General features: G+C 40.5%; 1 protein-coding gene across 1 annotated transcript in view; it reads right to left on the reverse strand.

Annotated features, from left to right (window-relative positions):
* Window positions 1-3,887: 3,887 nt before the first annotated feature.
* The window catches only part of RPL7 (ribosomal protein L7), a 10,367-nt gene continuing 7,427 nt past the window's right edge, over window positions 3,888-6,827 (reverse strand). The window contains exon 7 of the mRNA XM_018569172.1: window positions 3,888-3,946. The gene's annotated coding sequence lies outside the window, so the exon portion shown is untranslated. The remainder of the gene's footprint in view (window positions 3,947-6,827) is intronic.

Below are 6,827 nucleotides of genomic sequence, written 5' to 3' on the forward strand. Positions count from 1 at the left end.
GTATAATGTATTATTGCTGGGACTTGTTGTTCCTCTATAGTTGGTGGTATTCTCAATTGCGCTGTATAATGTATTATTGCTGGGATTTGTAGTTCCTCTATAACTGGTCAGTGGTAATCTGCATTGCGCAGTATAATCATTATACAGCGCAATGGAGAATACCACCAGCTGTGGAGGACTACAAATCCCAGCAATAATACATTATATACAGCGCAATGGAGAATAATGCCAGCTACAGAGGACTACAAATCCCAGCAATAGTACATTATAGTATAATGTACTATTGCTACATTCCTCTATAGCTGCTGGTATTCTGCACTGCGCCGCTGTATAATGTACTATATTGCACACCACACTTTTTTTTTTACTTCCACCGCGCCAAGCTTGCTCCGGTGATGGACTACAATCTCAATACAAACTAGTAGTCCATCACTGGAGCCTTTTTTTTTCTTTTTTATCCGATTAACCGATTAATCGAACTTAATAATCGGCCAACTAATCGATTATGAAAATAATCGTTAGCTGCAGCCCTACTTTAAGCACAGCAAGTCAAAGCATCCAGGGCTCACTGTCTGCACTTACTACCTCATAATGGGAACTCTTTATTGAACGAGTCTCTAGGGGTAAAAAAAAAAAATCGCAATGCATCTTTAGCATTTAGAAACATGTTTGGTTTTTTTTTTTACAGTGGGAGCGTTTTTTAAATGTATGTGTGCAGATTTTGTAAGCGACACAAACTCATTCTTCTATACAACAAACATGAGTATCATGGTTCATAGCATGTGCAGCCTAGATTCAGAATGCACAATGAAGATAAGGGGAGGGAATTTATCAAAACTGGAGCAGACAAAATCTGGCGCAGCTGTGCATGGTGGGGTGTAAAGGAAATAGTATATGTCTGCCGTTTCTCCTAATGTATTATTCCTATTACCACTTAGACACTCATTTAAAAAAAATCAGCATTAAGAGTTAGTGACATTAACCCCTTCATGACTGACCTTTTCCATTTACATGTTATAATCCACATTTTAGGCCTGATAATTGCTTAAAACCCCCAAACATTATAAAGTTTCTGAAAGCCAAGACCCTATAGAATAAAATGTTGGCAGTTGCAAATTTTTATGTTGCATAATCATCAAGCCCAAAAACTTAATGAAAAATGCACTTAAGTTAAATTTAGTGCCCCAAAACACAATACAGTAATACCTTGGTTTACGAGCATAATTCGTTCCGGAAGCATGCTTGTAATCCTAAGCGCTTGTATATCAAAGCGAATTTCCCCATAGGGATGATTCATTCCACAACCCAAAAATATTCATATAAAAATTACAATACTGTACAAAATATAAAGAAAAATAAGCCAATTACAGATACCTTTGTGGCCGGTGTGAGGGGGACGAGAGAGAGGAGGATTATTGTGTAGGACGACTTTCACTATCACTAACGGAATCACTGCTATCTCTTGACTCAATGGAATTTTTCATTTCGTGAAACCTTAACAAGGAATCTATCCAATGTGACATTGCATTGTTGTTAAACAGACTCATCACTCACACTGCTTCAGCCTTACTCGGGTGGTGCTTTTCTACAAAATGTTGCTCTTATTGCAAGACATTGCTTGTATAATCAAGGCAAAACTTTTCAGAAATGTTTGCTTGTCTTGCAAAACACTCTCAAACCAAGTTACTTGTAAAGCAAGGTATTACTGTATAGAACCATTTTTGTTTGTAAAACATAAAAGATGGTTACGGGTAAATAGATATCAAACATGCCCAGGTTAAAAATTGTGTGCGTCCATGAAACTGACAGAATTCAGTACCCCAAAAAGTCCATACACAACGCTTTAAAAGCCCCCACAGGTCATTTTAGAGGTACGCTGAAGATGGGGACATCCTTGATGTCTACAGAGCCAAGAATGGAATCTGCCAGGACTGCAATAGCAGATTGTAGGGCAGGACCTGCGTGAGAAAATAAGGTCTTGGAAGGTCTTACCAGCCTTTTATCCACAAGGTCTTTACACTGCGATGTCCTATTCACTATGTATTTTTTGAATGTGGTGTGGAATAGATCACTGTCCCTGGACGCACAGTAGATGCATCCAGGGACAGTGATATATTCCAAATGTTCCGTTAGACTTACCGGTAACGGTATTTCTAGGAATCTTCCAGGACAGCAACCTGAGAGATGATTGGTTCCACCTTCTACAGGAAACACAATTAGCAAAACAGTTAAAAGCCCCTTCCCCTCGTACCTCAGTTGTGATAAAAGTAGACTACCACCCCAGTAAACGAGGGGACAACCCAACAATAAATAACATACCATACATCATTCCGACCACACTTAAATCACATTACATGTGGAGTACTGCTTACAGATGCATCTGCCGTCAATCTATCATTTACTTGAACAGATGACAGCAGCTGCGTCTAAACTTTTGGGTTCCTGACCAAAAAAACATTTGCACACAGTGTGATTCAAGCTCAAGTGTTCCCTGCAGAGGTTGTGGTGGTAATGTCACGCCTGAAGAAATCAACAGAAACATACAGTGCTTGCAATTCAAACTTGTTAACTTGGCTAGCAGGTAAACAGGCCACCCAAATGGCCGTCTTCCCCAACCAGGCCGGATGGGATCGCCTGCCAAAAGTGTGTTCACATTCCAGAGCTGATAATTGCATCATCTTAGAGGCAATGACAAACGCTCTTAACACATTATTTGGGAGAGGATACTTTCATCTAACACAGTAGTAGGCATTAAGTCACTGAGAGGAAAAGTTTGCATATCACACCGATGACTTATCTGTTGAACACAGCACAAGATGAATTCCGATTCATGTGTTCATCTAGAGGGGTTTGTTGAAAATGTGTGTCTGTTATTATATTTCGGCTATGAATACAATTATTTTGCACAAACAATGAAGGTAGATTCAGTAGCCTACACGCAGGAAGCCAAGAAAAAACAAGTCTGTGTAATTTCCAAAGAGTAAATAATTAAATCTGATTGGTCATCAAGAGCTATAAACGTATGTTTCATTACAGATTAGGGTACAGGATCCCTTCCCATTCCAAACTAAACTATTATCCTCTAAATCCTTTTTTCTCTCCAATATGATGAAATAATGCTGATCTGTAGCTATTATCCAAAGCATGAAATGTTCATTTGCACCCGTTAAACCAAAATTGATTTTGTAAGAACATTGGCTTTTCTTCAAACTAAAAAGTGTTAAAAGGAGACTTGATATTTTTAAATCTGCGGTAAAATTGCATACAAACACCTTGCCCTGAGGAAGCCATTTCACATAGTATGTATGGGTGAGACTGCAGCTGCTCATACTAGAGGTGGTCTGGAATGGAACCCCACCGGACCCTCTCAGAAAAGCTTTTAAAAGGAAACCTGCTCTTGCTGAACTTCTCAGAATGCTAGTTATCTTGCTCCAGTACTTTGAGATACTGACTTGGAATATGCACACAGATCAAGTTAATTAGAAGTCCTAATTCTGCATATCTGATCAGTGTCAGCGACTTACAAAGTGCTGAAGCCGTAAGATCAGCATAAAAGCCAAAAGACATGGAGCATGTTTTTCAGGAGAGGTCAGCGGTGGCAGCTTCCATACTAACTCACCACAGCTTTCATCTTAGGCAATTTAGAAAAGGTTTAGTCTGACAGCAGTAAAACATTCTCCCCAATATTGCTGATTTAGGTCAGATTTCCCAATTTCTTAGGGAGCCATGTGTGTTTTTATAAAATCTTTTCTTGCATGTGCACTCGTGGCTTTTTACATGCGTGTTCTCCATATTGTCTTTCTAAGATGTAAAGTATATAAAAAGATATACACTGTGCATCTTTAGTGCAGCAGGTTCACCTATATAAAATGCACAAAACAAGTGGGAAGATTTTGTAGTAGCTTTTATTATTAATGGACCGGAGAGGGAAGCATCCATGGGAAACCTGAAAAAACAGAAATAAAAAGTTTAGAAAACATGCCATTAAATCTGAATTTGTATTATTTGACATGACCATGCAGTATGCCAGTCTTTCCCAACACACTAACACCATGGAGAAAACAGCACCAGGAACTAAAAACAATGGATTTTCTCATGTGTGTGCTTGGCCCGTGCAGTGAAAAGCATCAGAATCACACATCATAATGGAACCTGAAAATTGTATATGCTTGATCCATAAGGTAATTATCGATAAAAGATTATATATACATCTTTCCTGTCTGGACCCAATGCATGCCACGTCAACAACTGAGAAAATCCCCATAATGTTTTTAGTCGGAAAGTAAACTACAATCAGTGAACAAACATCATTACTAAACAAAAACTAAACTTATTGTAATGAATGGCAAAAGCCAACCTCTATGTACATAACCTAGACTTATGACAAAACTAAATATATATTTTATACAGCAAACTTATGGGAAGCACAAAGTATTAACCCCTTCATGACTGAGGCCCTTTTTTCCATTTTTATACAGCCGATGGCATGAATTGTTAGCAGATACCTTTACTTCCTTACAGTGCAATGACCACGTTACATTAGTCACGGTCACAATGTCTAGGGATCTGGTCTAGGCACTGCTGCATGCAGCTCCATTAATCAGAACAAACGGAAGTTGCCAAACTGGCAGGTCTTAGGTGCTGCTGCAGTTATGTGTCCTCTAAGTGTTTGCCCTTTAAAGCAAAAAGCAGATTTTTGAGTGTTTTTGACAGTCACTAGGTCTTTAAATTTGAAGAGCTGAGCATACCTAGGGGTCCAAGGGAGGGGGAAAAAATATATATATAGAAAGGGGACTTTTTAGATAGAGAGGTGAGGGGTTAGTGTCTGTCAGGTTTATACAGCTGGCTATGTCCCCATATTGAAGAGATTTCCCCCCTCACCTCTGGAGTGGGGATAAGATAAAACTTCAGACAGACAATCATGTTGTCCATGCTTTAACCTCTCACTTCTCTCCAGCCTTGGTACTAGGTGCCAGCTCGCTTTGCTGGCAAACTTTCAAACTTTAAAGCTTTCAGACAAAGGCAGTACTGAAAATGGAGAGGCAGTAAAACATTTTTCAATCATTTTTAATTTCCTCTGTTGCTGAAACAGATGCATTTTACACCTCAGACAGCAATCTTAAGAGATTGCTGTCTGAGGTGTAAGAAACGAGTGGTGTAAGGTCTGAGAAACAATTTAATCACAGCTTGCAGGAACAGCACTTAAAAAAAAAAAAAAAAATTCAGTGTGCGGTACTTCATTTGCAAGCTAAAAACGGACTGAAGTCAGGGAAATTCTCTCCAGTGGGATCCGAAATTAAAATCGGAGAAACTTCAATTTCTACCCACTCTAAAGAAAAAAAAACTGGAGTTGGGCTTGAAGTCACAGAATCAGAATGCAGATCAGGAACATTGGAGAAAGTGGGAAGTCATTATCGTTCAAGGTCAGGGATTCAAAATATTCAAGACAAGAGGTTAGGGCTGCAACCAACTAATCGATAGAGAATAGTTGCCAACTACCCTCATTATCTATTGGTTGGATCCCCTAGCTCTCTTCACCACACTGGGAGGAGGGCACAGCAAGCAGTGGGCAGGTACAATAGCCAGCCTGCTATTGACTATGGCTCCAGCCCACTATCTGCTGTATTTACATTCAGCTATCGCCTGCGGAATCTTGCCACTAGCAGCTGTCATTCCCAGGCAGAATCTATTCAAGTGCCGTGTGCTTGCAATACAATTAAAAAAAATTATATATACAGCCTGACAAATTCTCCTGCGGGAGGTGCATTGCAGTGCCATTCATTACAATGGCACCCCAAATGCGCCTCCCACCCACAGTGTGATCACCGCACTGAGGCCTGGTTCACACCTGTACGTTTTGTAGCGCGTTCAACGATCTACGAACGCTCTACAAAACGCTCAAACATGAAAATCCCATTGTTTTCTATGGGTATGGTTCACACCTTGCAGTATTTCAGCCCGTCTAACGTGCTACAAAACAGCCTGCGCCTGAAAAGGTACATGAGCTTCTTTGCGGCGTTTTTGTCTCGCGTTTCCATTGGGATACAGCCAAGTTGACCTCGGAAACGCGCATTTTTTAAACTGCGAATCACGGTAAAAACGCATGTCACGAAACGCACATATTCGCCTAGGTGTGAACAGACACAGTACCGCAATGCGTTCCAGTGCAGTGCAAAAAAAATATTGGCGTGAAGTTTTATTCTGAAGTAAACTGTTTGTAACACTATTTGTGTATTTTAAATTAAGGATGGTATTTCATTTCAAAAAAATTATTGGCCAACTAATCGATGAAAATTATTAGTTGCAGCCCTACATGAAGTTTTAAGCAAGGCAAGCAACTGGCATTTGAGCTCTGACATATATAGACCCCATGTTTCTCATGACTGGATTCTTCCAGTTTATCACAAATTCCTATCATAATCCCAGATTTCACCGTCTAAAAAAAGCTAAATAAAAAGTAAACTACACAGAGCACAAAACAGACAGCTTCGTTTTAGTTCTTGAACATATGATAGACAGTTTTTACATTTAAAGGAGAACTATGAGGTGAGTGCTTTTCACTCACCTCATAGTTCTAGCCGACCTGTGACAATGAGACTGTCACAGGTCGGCTCAGTAGATCGGGAGGTGAGCGAACACATACTGGCGTTCGCTCACCTCTCTAACCTGTCATGGTTCTCTGCCGTGACAGGGGAGGGGCTGGATTCCCCCCTCCGATCCGCCAGCGCTGACTGGTGGAACGGACGGGGGAGGGGGCGGGTACAGCTGGCTCTGCCCCTAGATAGGCAGAGCCAGCTGTCAGTCACGCAGCTGGGCGGATCCCGGCA

This window comes from Nanorana parkeri, unplaced genomic scaffold, assembly GCF_000935625.1.
Source record: "Nanorana parkeri isolate BGI_ZX_2015 unplaced genomic scaffold, ASM93562v1 scaffold1296, whole genome shotgun sequence".
NCBI classification, from domain to species: Eukaryota; Metazoa; Chordata; class Amphibia; order Anura; family Dicroglossidae; genus Nanorana; species Nanorana parkeri.